Raw genomic sequence first — 23,260 nt, forward strand, 5'->3', positions numbered from 1 at the left:
AGAGAAACACGGCCACTAATTTAAAAATTCATCCACTATTCAATGGAAGTGAAAGTAACAATGGACTGCAAAGTAAACCTATTTATAAGGAGAAAACAGAAGGACGCTTGGCCATCTCTTGCTGAAAGGGAGAGGAAAATTTAAATACTCTGTGCGTGTGTATTTTGACGTATCACTGCCTAATTGGAGATAATAGTGAAACTAGACTCCGCAATTGTATTTTTAAATAATTTTAATCTTATAAAAAGTCTTCTAAAACATGAGTACTAACATAAAATGAGTCAGTGAATAAAAGAATATTGGCAGTTGCAATTAAATGGATCTCGCACTTCTCTTGGCTACAGTCCGTCAGATCTAAAATGAATGTAGTCTAAATGATTTCCAAATCTCTCTCCAGGTACACATTATATGCATCTGTACCTTGAGATCACCACACCCTGAGTTTGAATGGCTGAAATACAATTAGAAGGTGACTGAGCTTTTTCAAAGTGTGCTTTATAAAAATTTATTAGCTGTGCAAAGCATAAAACTAGGTAACATGGTCAATACATGATGAAAAAGTGTGATTTCTTTCATGGGCTTAAAACAAAGACAGCTATAAAACTAACAGTATTGCTGGGCACAAGAGATCAATCTCTAATCCTATAGGAGAGAAAGATTAATTTTGCCTCCAGAAAAGATCTTACTTGAGTTAGCTGTGAATTAGTAGTAGCTCAATGCTATGCGGAGCCAGCCCTTATAAAAATATAAGACTCACATTTACAAATTATTGTAAATTTGTAAAATGTCCTTGCAATAAGTGTTACTAAGAATCACATCATACAAATCAATCCTATAAACTCAATAGAAAACATTTTATTTTGCTTATAAAAAGAAATATACACAGGAACTCTATCATTCTTTTCGGTGCAGCTTTTGTATATGATATGTGATTGGTAGAAAAAATTCTTTAAATTAGATTCTGCTATTAAGAAATAACTTGTTATATGCAAATAATGAATCATGGAACACTACATCAAAAACTAAGGATATACTGTATGGTGACTAACAACATAATAAAAAATTATTAAAATTTTTAAAATTAAAAAATTAAAAAAATAACTATTAATTTTGTTGGGTGTGATAATGGTCTTGTAAGTATATTTTTTAAAAGTCTTTATTGGTTACAGATAGTAAAATATTTATGCGTGAAATACTATGGTGTCTAGAATTCACGGGATAATACTCCAGAAATAAAACTTTGGGGGTGCAGAGAGGATGGATAAACATAAGTGACCCAACGTCAAGCAGTGCTGCAGCTAGCTAAGTTCATTTTTGCTACTTTTGTGTACGCTGGAAAATTTGCAAAATGAAGAGTTAAAAAGAGAGAGTATCTGAGGCACAACAGAAACTTATCGCCCAGACTCTTCCTCTTTCTAATGCAAAACGTGTGTTCAAGGATTGCATTTCCTGGCCTTCAGAGTAAGGTCAGTAGGAAGGAACATAGCAAGAACGTATGGAGCAAATGAGCAGCCGGCGCGGTGGCACAGAGCCAGGTAGGTGGCAATGGCTGTCCAATGACAGGTATCAGAGCCAGGACACTTCTTACCTATGTGACTTGGGGCTAAAACTAGTTCCCACCAAGGTTCCATTTAAATGCAGGTAATAATAGAACGTACTGCGTAAGAGGGCTGTGAAGTTTAAATAGGATAAATATAATGCCTAGCACATGGTATGATTGAATAAGCTTATGTCTTATTATCTGGAGGCAACAACATGCTATACCGCTTTTAAGACTCTCTGTTTTTCCTAGATTAAAGTCAAATTTGTTTTTCATGCTACACAAAATCCTTCACAATCTAGCTTCACTTTTGCCCCCTTTCCATGCTGCCATTCCCACAATCCCCTATACTCCAGGAACTCTACTCCCCATTCCCCAAGCATATTAGGAACCCTGGTGAAGTCTTTGAGAGTGTGGCTTGAGGTCAGGTTGACAACAGGCCCTGCCCTGCTTCCCCTTTTTCTCTAGGGTTGAAGAGGAACTTAAAAACCAAATGCCCTTTTTCCTCTATCCCCAGATCTGCATGTTTCTCACTGATGCGTCACATGCAGTAGATATATACCCAGTGCCCTTCTCTTTCCCAGCCCACAAAGGAGTATGTTTCCACATCCCCTATGAAGTTAGGCCAACACTGTAAAAGTTCTGCAGGCGGAAAGGATGTGTATGTCCCACTTGCAGATTGAAGCACATAATCACTGATGTGCGACCCTGCAGTGGAAGCAGGAAGCAGGGGGCTCCTACTATGAAACTTTTAGAGAAAATGCATGCTCTAGGATTATACAAGACCAGAGAGAAGCTTAGGTTGCTAAGATGCCTCATGGAAAACAGTCACCCTAGATGGTTCCCTGGATTCTCAATGGATTTTGCCAAGACCAGAAATACATTTTCATTATGATAAACCAATTCAGGTTAGCTATTACTACATAACTACCGCCATATCAAGTCTCATGGTTCTGGAGGCTGAAGGGCTTGGCTGGGTTGTTTTTGCTTGGATTCCTGCAGCTGGTGGAAGATACTTGGAAGCTAAGGCTAGAGTTGTTTGAAATTTTTTGCATTCACATATCTGGTACCTGGTACAGAATGGCTGGAACAGCTGGGGAGAGAGGAGGCATCTCTCTTATCCATGCATCCTCTGCATGTGGTTACTTGGGCTTTCCTTCAGCATGACATTCTTAGTGCTGTCATACTTACTTATTCTACAGTCAGAGTCTACAGAGACCTGGGTGGAAGCTGCACTGCTCTTGAAGACTTAGCTTCAGAAGTCTGAGAATGTCACGTCCACTACATTCTATTGGTTAAACAAATCACTAAAGGCCAGCCCAGATTAAAGGCAAGAGGAATTAGAAGCAGCCAAAATAAATTGTGGCCATCTTTCATCTATCAAAATGTCACCCTGAAAATTTGGAATTTTTTTTTGTCACTGAAGGATCATCCAACCCATTCTGACTAACCCAGTATTTTCCCTTTCTGATTTTGTCAAGAATAGCGTGGATGTTGTTTTGGCATGACAGATCCGTGAGAACTCTCTCTTCCCTTTTACCTTGTGTGAGTAAATCTGCCCTATTAGATGCTTGTTTGGGCAAAAACTATTAGGAAAAAATGGTTTCCAAGCCTTTGGGAAGCTACATGCTTTGATGCCATAGTATTTAAGAACTCATGGGACTTCATAGGATTTTTGTTAAACTTATTCCAAAAAGATTTTTAAAATGTGGTAAGATTTATATAAGCATACTCATAAGGGTAAGATATCGTTTATACTCTGAACACTTTTTACACATTGAATAATGAATTTAAGAAAGCATTTTACCAAGTGAGATAAGAACGTATATTCCAATCCATATGTTCTATATATTCAGAAACTTTTAATCCATAGTAATAAGCAAACACCTTGCTTATTGGTAACTCAGGACTTGATATTAAGAGGATGATCAATGAGAGGTAAAGAGATTATATTCAGAGTATAAATTCCATAATAAGAGGGTAAATAAACAACATGCAATAGTTTTCCTATTGAGGATGGTGAAACCAATACAGAAATGTTAAATAACCTAGATAGTGCTGTAAAATTAGTCCATAGAGTAATAATAGTACAGGAATTTAATTACACAAACAGATTTGCTAAATGCCTTACAGCAACAAGAGGTGGAGGGAGAATTTAAATAGGACACTTTCTAGAACAGATGGTAGGAGAAACCATGAAGAATGGAAATACACTGAATTGTCCCAGGCTAGTGATTAGAAACAAATTCAGAAGAAGGATTAAGTCTCTAAGAAATAGCAATCCTAGGACTGCCTCTTGGGGAAAGAGAATCAACCAATTCTTTTCAAAACTAGGGAGCTCAGGAAGGCTACATACAGGAGAAATATGCGCACACAGTTCCCTTCCTCTACACCAGTAAGAACAATTTTAAAATGTAATATGGACAAAGATCTTATTAAAGAGCAACACAAACTATCAGAAAAAAAAAAAAAGAAAGAAAAGCTGAAGAAATATGCAAGACATATGGAAGAAGCAGGATGGCCTTATATGGTGGAGATGTCAATTTTCCCAAATTAATCTGTAAATCTAATGCAGTATGATTCAAAGTACAGCCAAGATCTTTTATACAGAATTTTAAAAATCTGTCTTAAAAAGTTAATGCTTATGACTAGGCAATAGGATTTTGAAAAAGATCAATGATGTAAATCTTGCCCCCTCAGGCATTAAAATATGCTATAGTTACAATAAAATGGAGGAATTAGTAGAAGGAGAAGCAAATAGGTAAATATATCAGAGTGAAGACTCAAAAAACAAAACTATATGTTTCTGCATATGTATGTGAAAGGTGGTATATTAGTCAGGAAAATGTAGACTTAGGCTGCAGTAACAAACAACCCCACAAATCTCAAAGGCTTAACTCAGAAAGCTCATGTCTCTGCCATGTAAATTCCACCTAGGATCTAGGAGACTCTAGAGAAGCGGAAGCCCGGGCAAGGTCTACACAACGCAGGCTGCTTCAATCAACCTCCATTTCAACATGAGGCCTCCTCCATGAGCATAGCAGAGAAAGAGAAAAGTAAAAGGCTTCCAGAAGCTTTTTTGGCTTCCTGGGGCTCCTGGCTTCAGTCAGTAGAGCCTGCGATTCTTGGTCTCAGGGTTTTAAGTTTAAGCCCCAAGTTGGTTGTAGAGATTACTTGAAAATAAAATCTTTTTTTTTTTAATTTTTTTTTTTTTAAAGATTTTATTTATTTATTCGACAGAGAGAGAGACAGCCAGCGAGAGAGGGAACACAAGCAGGGGGAGTGGGAGAGGAAGAAGCAGGCTCATAACGGAGGAGCCTGATGTGGGGCTCGATCCCATAACGCCGGGATCACGCCCTGAGCCGAAGGCAGACGCTCAACCGCTATGCTACCCAGGCGCCCCTGAAAATAAAATCTTATTTAAAAATTTTATTTATTCATTTGTGACAGAGAGATACAGAGAGAGAGAGAGCATGAGCAGGGGGAGACGCAGAGGGAAAGGGAGAAGCAGACTCCCCACTGAGCCAGGAGCCCCATGTGGGGCTTGATTCCAGGACCCCCTGGATCACGACCTGAGCCAAAGGCAGACACTTAACATCTGAACCCCAGGGGTCCATTGAAAATTAAATCTTAAAAGACAAAAAAAAAAAAAAAAAAGGAAGCAGCAGCAGCAGCTTTTTTGGATTTCTTAGTTCAGAAGTAGCACATACCAGTTCAGCTCATAGTCCATTGGCCAGAGCAAATCTTAAGATGGCCCAATTTCTAGGAATGGCGGTTGTCCTTAGGAACTGAAGATTGATGTACACTTACAATGCTCAGTAGAGTTTCTTCATCAAGAAAAAAAATATATACCTCTGCCTTAATCTGTACACCAAGTAGATTTCAAGTGAGAAAAGCACAAAATAACAAATGTTCTTTAAAAAGTTTTGGGAGAATACTTTTGTAATCATCTGGCTGGCAAAGCTTTTTTTAAGTAACATGTGAAACAGTGAGGCCATAAAAGGATTCCAGTAAGTGTGCCACACAGTGAAAATAAAATTAAGCCAAACCAGGCAAAATGACCTGAAATTCACATAATGCACAAAGTTTTCATATCCCTAAAATTCAAGGAGTCCTACTAATAATTAAGAAAAAGGCCTACAACCCAATAGGAAAATAGAAAAGATTATAAATATCCATAGAAGAAGAAATACAAATGGCAGATGAACACGAAAATTTGCTTGAATATAACAGTGATCAGGAAAGTATATTTGATAGTTACTAATACAGTTTATTTTATGATTCCCTATGATTCCCCTTTGGGTTCAACCAACTGTGATTAGAACAAGCCACCCCAGTTTCATAAAATCCTCAGTGGACTCTAAATACAATAGCTTTCCTTCTGTAACTACTTGACCTCCTCAATTTTTTATTATACTCCCTGATTAGAGGATATTCAGGAACCCGGCATGTGTGTATAAATTTTAAAGTAGGAGTAAATGAAAACTGGAAAAGAGGGAGGCATACATTTTATTCTATAGCAAATGTGTGCCACAAATCTAGTAAATTGTACACAAAGGGGAAGAAAACCTTAATGAATCCAAGTATAAAAATTACCTATAATGCATGGTGATCTCTGATAATCACTAGGCCCTGGAGATTGAAGCATACCAGCTGGTGTCTTCATTTCATTCAACAAATTTCATGGAGTGGATACTGTGTGCACGCCTTGTGCTAGATTCTGTGAGAGCAAGAGAGGCAGGAGTCTCTGTTCTTAATGTGCAAGGCATTGGCTGGTAACACATTAAATAATAAAATTTAAGTAATGTTTAGAAAAGTCTAAGTGTTGGACGGTCTAGAGCATTTCAGACTAGGAAGGCTGAGAATACGCCAAGGAAGACAATGAGCTTTAGTGCTCCTCTGAAATGGACATAGGAATAGAAAAGGTGACAAAGAAGGGCAGATAGAGAAAATGACACAGCCTGAAAGTCTTAAGAACTTCGTAGTTCAACTCTTAACCTTAAAAAAAAAAAAAATCCAAACCATGTTTATAATGAACAAACATCTGTTATCTTTTGGCATTTGAAGGTTGGGAAATCAGGAACTGCATTTGTGTTCTTGACACATTAAGTCAGGATTTATTCTTATTGTAGAGAGGAAACTGAAAGGAACAAAGATGTCCATTGAATTTAATTCTCTGCTCCAAGGTAGAAAACATGTTAACTAAACTGTTAGCTCTTGTGTGCCTATACAAGAATTCACTTTACAGATCTCATTTTAGTAAATATTTCTTTTTTTTTTTTAAGATTTTATTTATTTATTTGACAGAGAGATAGCCAGCAAGAGAAGGAACACAGCAGGGGAGTGGGAGAGGAGGAAGCAGGCTCCCAGCGGAGGAGCCCGATGTGGGACTCGATCCCAGAGCACCGGGATCACGCCCTGAGCCGAAGGCAGACGCTTAACGACTGCTCTACTCAGGCGCCCCTTAGTAAATATTTCTTGGTATGTGAACCAAATATTTCCCAAGGGACTTCAATCATGATTTTTAAGAAAAATTTTGGTTTGTTTACGTGTCGATGAAGGTGGAAAACAACTATTCAACATTAATAAATTTAATTTTTTTAAAAAGATTTTATTTTATTTGACAGAGATAGAGACAGCCAGAGAGAGACGGAACACAAGCAGGGGGAGTGGGAGAGGAAGAAGCAGGCTCACAGCGGAGGAGCCTGATGTGGGGCTCGATCCCATAATGCCGGATCACGCCCTGAGCTGAAGGCAGACGCCCAACCGCTGTGCCACCCAGGCGCCCCCTAATAAATTTAATTTTATACTCCTAATGTTTAATCTTTGTCCCTATGTCAAACTCCTCTTCCTTTGTCATCATATAAAATTTTGAAATCCAAAAGTAGATAGAGGTAAGCATTATAAGATTAGATAATGCAGGCCGAATATTCAACATCTTGCATTTTACCTAATAAAGTGCTTTGGGATAATTGTTAGGCAGTAATTTATATGTTCCTGATAGGAAAAAAATTGTCGAGGTCTGTTCTGTAAGAGAAAACGTAACTAAAATGTAACTAAAATAAAAGTCTGTATTTCACACAAATCACTAATACAATTTACAACTGAAGAATAAACAGAATACTTTAAAAAAACTATCAATATAGTAAGATAGGGTGTACGCCGTCCTTTTAGGCTAAGCTCAATTGTATGGTGGTAGATGTTTAACAAACCACATCCCCAAGGCGGGGAAGCCCTGATTTGTTGAGTTTGCTAATTTCTGTGTTCTACGTTCTGCCACCATGGCTAAATTCAGACTGCTGAGTTGATGTCCACCAGCTGGTAAAATTTCTGAAAACATACTATTTGGCTTGTAAAATCTGATGCAAGATGACTCCAGGACCCCACTGCAAACACTGGTAAAGAATACTGTCCTACCGCTTAATAAAATGTGTCCCCTTAACTTAATATTCTAAACACTAAAGACACAAATTTAAAAACCCTAAAATACTTTAAAAATATATAATTATAAGTGGCTGTGTATGTATTTGGATATTTATGAACTTAAAGTACTACACTTGATTTAATCCTATGCTATTAGGGACTTATTAATTTCTTTTGTTTAAAGGTTTGGTTTTTTTTTTAAATGACTAATGGACATATATGCTTTTAAGTGAATTCTTACACGTAAGTGTAACTGGTGTCGAGTTACTGTTTGCGTCTGTTACTGCACACACGCCCCCACATACACCCTTGAGTTTTTAAATGGGTGGGTTTAGTACAGGTGGTTGGGCTGTGGCAACAATCCACTTTCCAACATAAGTAAATGACGCTTTTCCTATGTTCCATGACAGATTTACAACGCTGCCTAAACCCAAGTGAATTACAACATTAATTTTTTCCCAAAATGCACTTATTTAAAGACAACATGTACTTGAAAACATCTGTAATATAAAACACGCATGTTGTCAAGTTTTCAGTTTCTACCTTTTTTTACCAATAAAAATGGAAATAAATCTAAGTAACACTTAAAAATGCTTGTTTTTCCCATACTAATGGGCCAGGAATAGTACACTAGTTTTAGTTTTAGATGTTTAATTCGAAAGAATAAGACTTCCTCCATTGATCTTGCTCTATGTCACACAAAAGAGAGAATTTCATCATGCCATTGAAGGTGATTAAAAAGTCCTCTTCAGAATGCAAATTAGTACAACCCCTGTGGAAAACTGTATGGAGGTTTCTCAAAAAGTTAAAAATAGAACTAACCTATGATCCAATAGTCACACTACTGGGTATTTACTAAAAAGAACAAAAACAAAAAAACAAACAAAAAAAAAAACCCCACTAATTCAAAAGGATACATGCATCTTATAGCAACATTATTTACCATAGCCAAACTATGGAAGCAGCCCAAGTGTCCATCCACTGATGAATGGATAAAGAAGATGTGGTATATATATACACCGGAATACCATTCAGCCATAAAAAGAATGAAATCTTGTCATTTGCAACAACAGGGATGGAGCTAGAGTATTATGCTAAGTGAAATAAGTCAGTCAGGGAAAGACAAATACCATATGATTTCACTCATATATGGAATTAAGAACCAAATACACAAAGGGAAAAACAGAGAGAGGGAAGAACCAAGCATCAGGCTCTTGACTATAGAGAACAAACTGATGGTTTCCAGAGGGGAGCCGGACGGGGGGATAGATTAAACAGGTGATGGGGATTAAGGAGAGCACTTATCACGACGAGCACAGGGTGGTGTATGGAATTGTTGAATCACTACAGTGTAGACCTGAAACTAGATAACACTATGTGTTAACTCTACTGGAATTTTAAAAAATAAAATAATAAAAAGCCCTATTCTATGAACTACGGGATAAAGAAACTAAGAAAGAAAAGCAACCTCAAACCCAGGATTTGGAAGAGTGACAGAAAACACTCCTAGGAGAAGGTGCAACAAACACCCCACCACTTTTCACCTAAGTTGAAAGGAGGTGGATTCAAGTAAAAATTGTGTGGGTTACTGTGAAGGAATAAACAACATTCTTCTGTTAGTGAGATTTTTGTAGGAAATTACTAGAATAGTGGTTGTCAATGGAGAATGGAGTTGACTTTGTCCCCTAGAGGGCATTTGGCAGTGTCAGGAGACACTTTGGTTGTCACCACTTGGGAGGGGGGAGGATGTTTTTGGTACCTAGTGGGCAAACACCAGGGGTGCTGTTTAATATTCTACATTGCACAGGACGGCCTCCCACAATAAAGACCCAAAATGTTATAGAAACCTTTCAGTATACCCAAACATTTACACACATGTAAATGCACCCAGGTAAAGAAATGGAACATCACCAGTACCTTCCTCAATCTTAATTTGTGAAATAAAGTATCTTTTGTTGATTTCATACTTTTGGGGGCACCTGCGTGGCAGGTTATGATCCCGGGGTCCTGGGATTGAGCCCCGTGTTGGGCTCCCTGCTCAGTGGGGAGTCTGCTTCTCCCTCTACCCTCTGCCCCTCGCACCCCCCTGCTCATGCTCTCTCTTTCTCTCTCAAATAAATAAATAAAATCTTTTTTTTTTTTTTAAAGATTTTATTTATTTATTTGACAGAGATAGAGACAGCCAGCGAGAGAGGGAACACAGCAGGGGGAGTGGGAGAGGAAGAAGCAGGCTCATAGCGGAGGAGCCTGATGTGGGGCTCGATCCCAGAACGCTGGGACCACGCCCTGAGCCAAAGGCAGACGCTTAACCGCTGTGCCACCCAGGCGCCCCTCAAATAAATAAATAAAATCTTTTAAAAAGACAAACTTTCAGTCAAGATCCAAGAGAAAGAATTCATACAGCATAGTGTTTCATATGCACTGTACCTTGGATGATATGACAAATGTATGCTGAATTTAAATATTAAATTAGCAAAGACTTGTTAGTTAATGCTACATGTATAGTCAAGCTTGGCTTTTGCATTCATGGTTCGCATGTAGGTATAAACCACGTGGTTCAGGTATGAAGCAAGAGTGCAATGCCATACCCAAACGTAATGTCAAAATAACCCTGTTCGTATTTCTCAAGTCTTACGAAAGGGAAACTTAAGACACATAGTGCTTCTTGAAAAAGTAAAAATAAAAATAAAATTTTATTTCTCCTCCCACCCAATTCCTCACACATCAAGGTTGCCCTCAAGTCTTTCTCTGACACACAGACGTACCTGGAAGACATATCTTCCTTTCTTAGACTGAGCGTGTTGCTCCTCTCTTGCTTCACAAGAGTCAGTACATTACAGACTCACTCCAGGATGGGAAAGGAAACAAAAGCTGGAGGAGAAAAGCCCAACTTCACCTCAGGAGGCAGGGAGAAGGCTGGAACCTCACTGACAAGCCGTGGGCTCCGTGGGTTTCTCCTACATGCTGACAGACCACACCACTCATAAGCCACGATTACAGCGTGTTATCAAGAGCACTTACATGTATGTATTTGGCAATTATCACTTATATTTGTGAATATAATTACTTATATTTGAGAAGATCCTCTAAGAAAAAATTTTCCTATGTTTGATTTTTCTTCCAATAATACACATATGTTTTCTATATAATACTGAGTTTTCGAGCAAGACAATCTTCACAAAATGCACTGGTTTTTCACGCATCATTTAGTACTTAAACGTCTTCCTTAATCATTTCCTTCACATTGCCATCTTTACGGTGACTGACATACGTCCTTGTCGAAAGCATATTTAATGATAAAGTTGGTAGGTGATAGCTCAGTATAACCATAGAAAAGATACTCAGAAATCGTGGTCCTTAATTCCATACAGACCTTTATCACTTGTAGCCTTGCGAGTTTATATGAATAGTTTCAGCTTCAGACGTATTATCCCATCATAGACCCTTCACAAGCTCAGCTTTGTAAATGATCCGGTGATGTTTTAGTAAGAAGGCCACTGTAAAATGTATTTCAGTTGATTTGTTGTTAGAAATTAAAGCCGTAAATGGCCCTATATTTCTAATGGAAACCATTTTGCGATCTCTGAAATACAGCGTTTGTAATATACCGATAACACATCCATTTGTTAAAATGGGATTTTATTCCATAAAGGTTATGAATTCATGAACAAGTCAGGAGAGTGTAGGCAGAGACTGCCACTGTGTTCACAAGTGGGTTTGTTCATTTGGGGGCGTTGAGCCATCCACGCGCGGTCTGTGTGCTTTTCCATATGCGTATGTTACTTGAATTAAAGCATTTGAAAATGTCATATTTCTGAAGCTTATTTAACATAAATTAATGTCGATCATATTAGTAAATGAAATAAATAAGGTAGGTTATAAAATAGCACACGTGGTAATATATTGTACTGGAAAAATACGTGTGTGGTCGTGCACACACACACAAAACCCTTTAAAATATATATACCAATGATTTCCTAGCAGTCAGTAAACAAGCGTTGCAGTGTGTGGCTGTCACTAATATAGTTTATAGATAACTCTGTAGCAGCGTATAAAGAGCTTCCTCATTTTTTTTACAGCTTCAGTATTATGCAAATTTAATCGGTTTTCTGTTGATGGCATTTAGATTGTTTCTAAACGTACTTTCTTAAACCGCATTGCCGGGAATAATCTCGTACCCATAATGTACTGCATATATGCAAGCTCATCTGTAGAATAGTTTGCTAGCAGCAGAAATGCGGACTTAAAGGAAATCTGTGTTGGTGACTTTGACAGCCGTGGCCCAAAGGTCCTTCACAGAGATTGTCTCAGCTTATGCTCCCCTAAGTGATGTATGAAAACACCTGTTTCCACCCACCCCTGTCAACACAGCTTGTGTTTACTTCCCCAAGACTTGCTGAATGCAGAAAATGTAAAAACCACACAACAAACAGATTTCGGTGCTATTTTAAGTGATCCCTCCCCTTTTGTCGTTGTTTTTGGTTTGTTGTTTGCTGCTTCGTGTTTTTTTTTTTATTTCCAAAATAACAGAAAAGCATCGAGTCACAGAACAGTATGTATTGTATACGATCACTGAACTAAAAAGTGTTAGAAGTATGTATTATGTGTATGCATAGAAGTTCTTTAGAAGGGTCCAGACGGCCAAGAATCACAGAGATACTTCTCAGCGTCAAGCTTTATTAAGAATGGCAAGGAGCGGGGGGCATCTGGGTGGCTCAGTCAGTTAAGAATCCAACTCTTGATTTCAGCTCAGGTTGTGGGATCCAGCCCTGAGTTCCCTCCATGCCCAGCGGGCAATCTACTTCGGATTCTCTTTCTCCCTCTGCACCTCCCCCCCCCAACATGCTCTCTCTCTCTCTTTCTCTCACTCTAAAATAAAAAATAAATAAGCCTTAAAAAAAAAAAAAGAATGGCAAGGACCCACACAATCAAAATGCTCAGATGAAGCAGAGAGAGGTCTGTGAAGTCATGGAGGCTGACACCCCATCATGTAGAAAGGCTCGGCGTGTGGTTCACAGAATCACCTCCCACAGTGGGAGCATTTAATTATGAAACAGCTCTATTTTATGCCCAGGTATAGCCTACCTGACATTCTCCCAGGAGACCCACCTCAGTGACTCTAGGTACTGTTTCCTATAGGCTATCCTTAGCTGGGGACTACCTGCTAAGAACCTTTTCTAGACAATGCCTCTTCCTCCTAAAAATACCAGTAAATCTGTTTATATGCAGGTCCGGATGATAGAAGTGAGACCAGGTCCCCAGTCTTTCCCATGCGGGCATATCCTCTGTAAAGGACTAAGCAAATTCCAAGCAGCTAATTTAACTTCTTCCTCCCAGAAGGACACAGACCGAGGGACACTTCCTCCTGGAAGGACACTCCCCAGAAGTGTCTTAGGGAAGTTAGATAGCTGGGAATGGTGTAAGATGGAGATTTGAAACTGAATGTCCTTTTGGTCCATATGAATTTATCCCTGATTAAAAATGATTGTATAGGGGCGCCTGGGTGGCTCAGTCGTTAAGCGTCTGCCTTCGGCTCAGGGCGTGATCCCGGCGTTCTGGGATTGAGCCCCACGTCAGGCTCTTCCGCTGGGAGCCTGCTTCTTCCTCTCCCACTCCTCCTGCTTGTGTTCCCTCTCTCACTGGCTGTCTCTCTCTCTGTCAAATGAATAAATAAAATCTTAAAAAAATAATAAAAAAAATGATTGTATAAACACAAATAGTAAAAGTGATAAATGAGAAGTGTGCAGTTTATAACTAGTACAATGTAATATATCTGGATTCTTATTTTGTCCACATTCATAGAAAAATGCGTTTATGCTATACTCAAACATTGCCAGTTTAATTTTGGTAATGGAATATTTGGCACAGGAAAGATTGGGAGCCAGCGAGAGAGTGTAACAAGATTAAAATCCTTTGGCTAAGAACAGTACAGGTCCTCGTGTTTGGTTTTGGAGTTCTGCCTAATAACAGCCTATTTTCTTTCTCCTTCTGAGATATATTAGTGGATTTTATGTTCTTTCTGAATGTATTAATGACATTTCCATTTTTAAGTTCAACCATTGTCTTTTACTGTGCTTTCTGGAATGATGGCTAGGTTTCAGGACATTATCATACTAGTCTTGTTTTTGTCAATTTACTGCCTTCGCAAGACGTAACTAATTTGTCTTCGATACAGATGTAATATGTTACGGGCCTAGCATTTGGGCTGGACTTGGCTTGCCACTTGCTATTTATGGGACTTTGAAGTTATTCAACTTCTCTGAGTTTTACTAATATTATCCTCATCTGTAAAATGGGAATATCAATGCCAACTGTTTCGGCCCAGATTCCCTAGAAAACAGAGGCTGAGGCCAGGATGAAAACAATGGTACTTAATTTGGGGGCAGTGAAAATCTGGAGCAGTAAGGGTAAGGGAAAGAAGGGACAGGAGGCACAAGGAGGCACAATCCGGGATATCCCGGATTGCCAAAGAAAAGAGAATCCACGCATCAGACCAGTCCCTCGGAGGGAGGAAAAGGAGAGAATACATTGACTGGGCTTCACACATCTCTTCCCCACTGGTTAAAGTTTGCATCAGGGGAATATCACCCCCTATGCCGCCAAGTGGCATCATTTGGCTCTTTCAGCTGCCTCTTGGGATGCCATAAGCCAAGCCCTGTGGTATGATGTTTTATTGAAATCTTCAGGTGGCTGCCAGAGTCAGAACTCCTGATGAGCTTGCCTGGCTGCTTTGTGGTGGCCATGAGGAAGGTTCCAGCATTTGTGGTACTAGTGACTGTCAGCCCCAGGAAGGGGGCATGAACTGGAACACACTTGGGATGCCATGGAAGGTGCCTGAGGTTCCTGGAGGTGAAGCTCATACATCTATTTTGTGCTGACAGCAGGATCTTTCATTCTTGTACAAGCAGAGCGGACAATAACCTCTAGGATACAACATAGGGACATTAAGCAAGGCGCTTTAACCTATCATAGTGCCTGAAATTCTAACATTACTTACTCACTTGTTTGGTCTTAAAGGGGTTTTGGTCCTCAAGGCTCTCAAATGAAAATTCAAATACTCCTATATGGTGAAATCTCTTGGGACATCACCAAAGAACACACACATATTTTTTATCACAAATTATTTTTATTGGAGATATGCATGCTCAATCTTGCAGCATTGTCAGATAAGATATGGAATCCAATCTTAAACAAAATATTATTTGATTGTACCAAGAAACCCCTCTACACTTTTACCGTCATAATTATGGCCAATATCTATCCATTTCCCCATCGTAGCTGTATTCTATAAAAGCAATAAGCTATCAAATTAATAGTGAAAATGGCTTCCAAATTTTTTCATAAGTCTTTGATATAATTCTTTCAATTATTCCTCTATTAACTTGGTTATCTCTGACGGATAAGAAAGGTCTGCCATGGTTTGTTTTTAAATATTAAAATTATTTAAAAATTATAATTCCCAGAAATTCATAAATGTTTTGATATCTTTGCAGATAACATTGAAATAACCAACTGTCTACACATTTTTTTTATTTCTGTAAAATATATTCATCCCATTAGAATGTTGAAAATGTTTTCTGTGTGTATGAATAATATATATATTACGTTATACATACTATGTGTGTAAAATATATATATATTTTATAATATGTGTGTGTAAAAAAATATATTATATATATTCATATGACCCAGCAATGATACTTATAGGTATATCCCCAAAAGAATTTAAAACAGGGACTAAAACAGATACTTGTATGTGAATGTTCACAAAAACATCATTCAAATGCCAAAGGGTGGAAGCAACCCAACTGTCCCTCAATAGATAACGGATAAGCACAATGTGGTACACCCACATTTATTATTCAGCCGTAAAAGGAGTGAAGTTCTGACACATGGAGCAACGCAAATGAACCTCAGAAACATTAACCTCAGTGAAATAAGCCAGACACAAAAAGACAAATATTGTAAGATTCCACTTTTATGAAATATGGACAAGAGGCAAATTTGCAGGGACAGAAAGTAGATTAGAGGTACCAGGGCCTGGGGAGGGAGGGATGGCTGGTATAATTTAATGGGTAAGTTTCTGGTTGGGGTGACAGAAAATTTTGGCTAAAGATAATGGTGATGGCTGCACAGCCTTGGGGGTGTAATTAATGGCATTGAGTCATACACTTTATTTTTTTAAAAAAGATTTTATTTATTGATCTGTCAGAGAAAACGGGGGGGGGGGTGCAAGCAGGGGGAGCGGCAGGCAGAGGGAGAAGCAGGCTCCCTGCTGAGCAAGGAGTCAGATGCAGGTCTCAATCTCAGGACCCTGGGATCATGACCTGAGCTCAAGGCAGCTGCTTAACCGAAGGAGCCACCCAGGCGTCCCTGAGTCACACACTTTAAAATGATTAAAAAGGGGAACTTTTGTTATGTATATCTTACCACAATTTAAAAATGAATGTTAGAAATGAGAAACAGAAAAGCGCCCTTACTGAGATTTTAAAAATCAGTTTTAGGAAGTGGGAAGGAATCTGAGCCCCCTAAACTTTCCTGGGCTTTGGGGCTAGTGCTGCCATCAAATGGAGCACAGAGGAAGGAGGGGAAGGGACTGTGGGAACTCTTCGCTGTTTCTGATGATGTTGAATCTGAGATGGTCAATATGATTCTGAACCGTGGGGAGATATGTTTGGAAATCATTAGCATTTATTGGTAGCTAAAAAAGATGGTATGATGAAAATTAAAACGAGACAATTTTAGGAAAATTTAAGTCCCTCTGCCATCTAATAAATACAGCTGTATTATATTTACAACAAAATAGAACAGAAAATAGCTTCCTTCTTAATAGTGGTCATAATTCCTTTCCTGACTTTTCTTAAAATGGAAAAATCAAAGAGTAAACGTTGTTGTGCCCCTTCATAGCAACAATCTGATTTGATTTTCTTTGGCTGACTGCCAAAAATTTAATTAGATACATAATCCAGGGTCATTAATAGTTTGTCTATTTACTCCAGGGGACAGTGGACTTGGAAAGCTGGTTCTGAGAATCAGCTAACTTACTTCTTTGCGCCCATGTCTTCTGTGGGAGCACGGATCGTTGCTAAGACCTCTTGCTGCTTGAATTTGGGTATTACCAGACAAGATTCATGGGCTCTGCACTGGAATAACCTTGCTGTGATAGCATCCCAAGCCAGGGTTCAAATGGGGCAATACATGGGAAAATTTGATATAGTTTAAAGCTCTATATAAATATCATTTATTGTAATTGTTAGGGTGAAATAAGGCTGAGTCAATGGATCAGCTTGCATTATTAATGCAAATATGTTAAAAGGGAAGTTAGCAGTGTGGTGACGTGTGTGTGTGTGTGTGTGTGTGTGTGTGTGTGAGAGAGAGAGAGAGAGAGAGAGAGAGAGATACTAGATACTAGCTGGTTTAGGACTAGAGAACTCTGATACAGTTCTTTATCTAGTTCCTAAAAAAACCCAAACAAACTTGCATCACTAGAGTTTTCAACAATACCGACATTTTGGACCAGATCGTCTTTTTTGCGGGGGGATGTCCTGTGCGTTGTAGGAAGTTGATCAACGTCCCTGGTCTTTTCCCACTACATGCCGGTACCACCTCCCCAGAGCTGACAATCAAACATATCTCCAAATTTTGTAAAATGTTCTCTGGGGCGGGGTGGGGGCTGGTGGAAAAAATTGCCCAGGCTGAGAACCTCTATGGATAAATATGTAGGTATTTACATCTTGACTGATTTGTAACAAAGATAAATAGTATTCAAGAGCAGTGCTCTGATCTGACTTCAGCTAATTGGACTACTGCCCTCAGGAGATGCTAACGGAGAGATGCTTACTACTGGAGAGCCAAGAAGTTAGTCAAAGCTCAGTAGAAAGTACCAGAACCCAAGCACAGAGGGCTTTTGGAGCAGCCAAGTGGAGCTCCCAAATGGGATGATTAGGTGAAAATTTCCCAACCCTGCCCCAGACGCTTCTGTCCTCTCTTCAACTCTTGTTTCACTCTCCGAGTCCCTGACACAACAGCACCACCGTCACAGGACGGAACCCTCCAGGGAAAGGCTGCAGTTGGCCCCACTTAGGGAGAGATGGGTAATATGTTTCATTACTTTTTAAATCGGTTTCGGAAAAATTGATAGAATATCAAGGCAGCCATAAAAAGACTAAGCTATAACCTCCCTCTTTGTTCTCCGGTGTGGGCAGGAAAATAAGCTACATGCTTATGGGTAATACATATTTAGAAGGTCTCAGTGTTTTCTTGCTGTTGTTGTTTTTAAAGTACAAAATTGGAGCTTAGCTTCAGGGGCATAAAACACTGAGGAGCCTCTTCCATCCTGGTAAGTAAAAATAATAAGAGCTAACACGAGTACATGATATAACTCTAAGAGAGAGAAAACTAATGTTTGATACATACACATACTTACATATACTTATAAACACAAATTTTTATTCTGAAATAATTTTAGATTTATAGAAAAATTATGAAAATAATACAGAGAGCTCTCATTCGCCCCTCACTCAGATTTTCCTAATGTTAACAGTTTACCATGACTGAAACCAGGATAGGAATCTTGATACAATATTATTAAGTAAGCTGCCTCATTTGAAGTTGACCAGCGTTTCCACTAACGTCCATTTTTTTGGTGGTGTTGTTCCAAGATCTAATTCAAGGTGCTACATTGCATTTAGCTATCATGATTTCTTGGTCTCCTTCAATCTGTAACATTTCCTCAGCCTTTCCTTGTTTTCTATAACCCTGGTAGACTATTCCTTGAGTGGAGCTGGTGCCATGTTTTCCTAGGATCAGACTGAGGTTCTGCCATTTTGGCAAGAACATCGCACAAGTGATGCCTTGCCCTTCTCAGAGCACCCTATCGGGCTGTTTGCGATGAAAGCATGTCCTGTGGTTAAGGTGATGTCTGCCAGGTGTCTGCTCCAGAAAGTTCCTCTTTTTCCTCTCACAATTAATTAATATCTTGGGACAGACACTTTGAGACTGTGCAGAAACCCGCTTCTCAAACTTTAGCCTTCTACTTCAAGCGTGTATCAGTGGGTCCTGCCCGCGATACTTATTTCTCTGGTGTTCGCCTTGTCATGATTTTCTATTCCCTCATTCCTTCTACATTTATTAATTAGAATTTTCCTCTAGGTAGAGCTTTCCATTCTCCCTCACCATTTCATTTATTCAACTTTTTTTTTTTTATCAGCATGAACGGTGATGTCATATTCTATGGGTAATAATCCAATACTGTAACTCTTTATTTATTTGCTCCAATTGACCTAACTTGGGCTGTTGGGAGCCTCTTAAAGTTCGTACCTGTGTCTCTTCAACACGCCCACATCCTCTTCTGGGCATTTTTTTTTTAAGATTTTATTTATTTATTCGACAGAGATAGAGACAGCCAGCGAGAGAGGGAACACAAGCAGGGGGAGTGGGAGAGGAAGAAGCAGGCTCATAGCAGAGGAGCCTGATGTGGGGCTCGATCCCATAACATTGGGATCACGCCCTGAGTCGAAGGCAGATGCTCAACCGCTGTGCCACCCAGGCGCCCCTCTTCTGGGCATTTTTCCTTGCTTTTCGGCGGCAGGAGAGATGCCAGGTGCATTTCATATTTTTAAAATGAATTCTTCTCTTTCTTCTCATTTAAAAATAGAGGATGAAAAGGATTTTTCATGCAGTTAATAAAAAAAAGGACTAGAATTTACAAGAGCCAAATAATTATTCTAAAGGAAAAAAGATTTAATCTCTCAAGATTGAAAAAGGTTTTTCAGAATATGATTCATCTTTTTAAAGAGATTTAATTTCTTAAAGTAGATGGTAGATTTTGATAGGAAAATATGAAGGGCCCATAGAGAAGAGCAACAAAAAGGATACGTACAGCAAACAGGTGAGTTTGAGAAGAGAAACCAAAAAGTGGGAGCAGAGAGAAAGACTTGCTTAATTTAGATGCCTCTAAAACAGAGTAAATGGAAAAAAGAAAAGTTAAGGAAAAAGAGAAGTGCAATGAAGATTTTAAATGAAGAGTAATTCACATTTAAGTTTACATGACATCTGGACATTTTTAATGTTAAAATTAAATTCTGCACTTGCATTGTAAAATATTTATGAAAATTTGAGAAATATAAAAATGTCCAATCTTTTATTGCTTGGGTTCTTTGGGTTATAGAATTTGTTAAATTAGTAGTTGGCTCTCTTCTCTGAAATAGAATATACTTTGATTACTTTTTTTTTTAATGATGGAAGAGACATATTGATCATAGGATTTCATAAGTCCTTTCTTTATTATCAATTGCAAGGCCAAGCACTGGTCAATCTCTACCTATTCTGGTTTTGGTCCTCTCCCTAAAGGTAGTAAACTTAACTTCTAGTTCTGGGGTCCAGAGCTCTCGTTGATCCCTCAGTCATTGGGAACTGATGGCACAGGGGTAGGTTTTGCCTTTCCAGCTTTGGGTCTGCTGCCTCTCTGTTCTAGACCAGACTTTTCTCCATAGAGTAGCAACTCTGGGTTCTAGGTGTAATACAATCCCTTCTTCTTTCTGCATCACTTGGAGTATGAAAGGACAGGTTCTTCTCTACTCTACTCAGAGAGAAAACATATATAAGGGGCGCCTAGGTGGCACAGCGGTTGAGCATCTGCCTTCGGCTCAGGGCGTGATCCCGGTGTTATGGGATCGAGACCCACATCAGGCTCCTCTGCGATGAGCCTGCTTCTTCCTCTCCCTCTCCCCCTGCTTGTGTTCCCTCTCTCGCTGGCTGTCTCTCTGTCAAATAAATAAATAAAATCTTTAAAAAAAAAACAAAAAAAGAAAACATATATAAAAAACCATCAAACTAGCAAAGCCTGTTGGCCCCATCCCCCAACTCAAACCTGGGCATGGCAGAGAGCAAGACCAATGGATTGGAAAAACTGACCTCACATCCCAGAAATTTCGGAAGTAAACAAAGGACATCAGTTGTCTTTTGGTGTGTAACAAACAACAACTGTTTAGTATTGCTTGTGAGTATGTGGGTCAGCAGGGAAATTCTGCAATCTTTTGCTGGTCAGCTGGGGTTGGCCTACCATTGCCTCATCTGACTACTGGTGTTGGCTGTTCGTGGAGTGAGGTGGCCAAATGCTTCTCATCACCCAGCAGGCTTCTAAATTGATACGTGTCTGGAAAAAAACACAAAATGCCAAAATTAGCACAAATAGAAAACTTGGCTAGAAAAAATAACCACTAAGGGGCGCCTGGGTGGCTCAGTCATTAAGCATCTGCCTTCAGCTCAGGGCATGATCCTGGCGTTCTGGGATTGAGCCCCACATCAGGCTCCTCCACTGGGAGCCTGCTTCTTCCTCTCCCACTCCCCCTGACTGTGTTCCCTCTCTCGCTGGTTATCTCTCTCTGTCAAATAAAGAAAATCTTAAAAAAAAAAAAAAAAAGAAAGAAAGAAAGAAAAAATAACCACTAAGAAGTACTGAAAATGCCCCATGGCTTTCAGATGAGTTGTATGCATTCCGAATGAAGAGATAATCTCTTTCATTAAAAAAAAAAAAAAAAAAAGCAGCTCAATATTTTTTAAATGTTCGTCTCCCCTCACTCTAAAATCTCAAAGAAGTTTCAACCAAATCCCCATGGGTTATTTCAAGAAACTAAAAAACTTAGTCTTAAATTTACATGAGAAAATTCACACACACAAACAATTATGTAGATCTTGAAAAAGAAGAGATAGGAGGGAGAACATGCCTAACGAGTCATGGGTCTCCTGTCTCAAAAGGGCCTCTGTTCTAGACAAGAATCCTCCCAAGGGCAAGAACCCAGGCTTTAGGTGAAATCACACTTCATCAGAAATAAAGACGTGCTATAAAGCCATAATCATAAGAACAATGTCCTGGAACCATATAGAAATCTCAAAAAACAGATTTGCATATATATGGGAATACGGCATAGGATAGAAGTTGGCACCTCCAATCAGTAGGGAAATAATGACTTGTTTACTAGAAGGTGTGGTGTTAGGAAAAACGGATAAGCGTGTGGAGATAAGGTTGGATCCCTTCCTTACACCACATCTTCAACAAGTCTGGGGTAGGACATCATAGACATAAGTTTGGAAGAAGTTTAAATGCCTTGTCAGAAATCTATAAGATACTAATATCGATAATATAAATGGACATAAAAGAAAGAGTGGACAATCAATAGAAAAAGAGGCAAGATACACGAGTAAGCCATTCATAGTCAAAACAGAATGGCTAGCAAAGATATGAAGAGATACTTTACCACACTAGAAATCAGATTAATGGCATGCAACATTAATGACCCTACCCTTTCGGCAAAAACGAAATAAAACAAAACAACATAACAAAACAGTGGTATTACATCACCTTTAGCAAGGCTCTGGGGAAATGGGAGCCTTCATGTACTCCAGATACAAGTTTGGACAGTGCAGCATTCAAAAGACAAACGATTCATTATATTATGAAATTATATCTGTAAAATCCCTGTAAATTACACCTAAGAATATAAACCAGGGAAATTTCTGCCTGAGGGTCATACGTAAGTGTGGTTACTACTTGCGGTACCAACAGTAAGGGGCAGTCTGGTGGTCTATCACTGGGAAAAAATGGAAACCAAAAAGATGATGGACACTGTGTAGTATTAGACACAAAGAACTAGAAGTAAAGGGAGGGTCCTGAAAAGACTTTGGGGTTATAATAAGAAGTGGAAGGACATCTAGAGCAAAATACTGGCCTTATGGGGAGGGGGAGGGGGAATTAAGGAAGATGAAATAAGGGAGGGGCTTTGTTTAAAATCACGAGTGTCCTCAGAATTGGGTACATGATTATTTTATTTCTGCATCCAGCTAAACCAAACCGTACCAAACTAAACATTTCTGCATTTTTCTCCACGGCAGATAGCCCACGTGTCTTATCTAACCTACCCTTGAGTCCAGTATTTACATAATAGATGAGCATTAAGGCCAAGGCCAAAACAAGTTTATATCCTATACATCTGTTTTTATACTCAGAAAAAATTTTAAGCCATTTTTAATTAAAATCGTCAAAACACATGTTTGTAATTTTAACTTAAGAAACCCAAGTATAAACATATTTATTCATTCACGTACATTGCCTGTGTCTTCTTTATATGATGTCAAAATAACCTTTAAAAAAGTTTACTTCTATTTTATTTTTTAGGTCAATGATTTTCACTGAATCTGATGATCATTCTAACTGCTATCAAAATCAGGAAAACGACACTTAGAACAAATGTTCTATACCTTCAAATAGTTTAAATAAAAGTCGTTGATAATTTTCAT

Source organism: Ursus americanus, chromosome 22 (genome assembly GCF_024610735.1).
Source record: "Ursus americanus isolate L20-20 chromosome 22, mUrsAme1.1.p, whole genome shotgun sequence".
NCBI classification, from domain to species: domain Eukaryota; kingdom Metazoa; phylum Chordata; class Mammalia; order Carnivora; family Ursidae; genus Ursus; species Ursus americanus.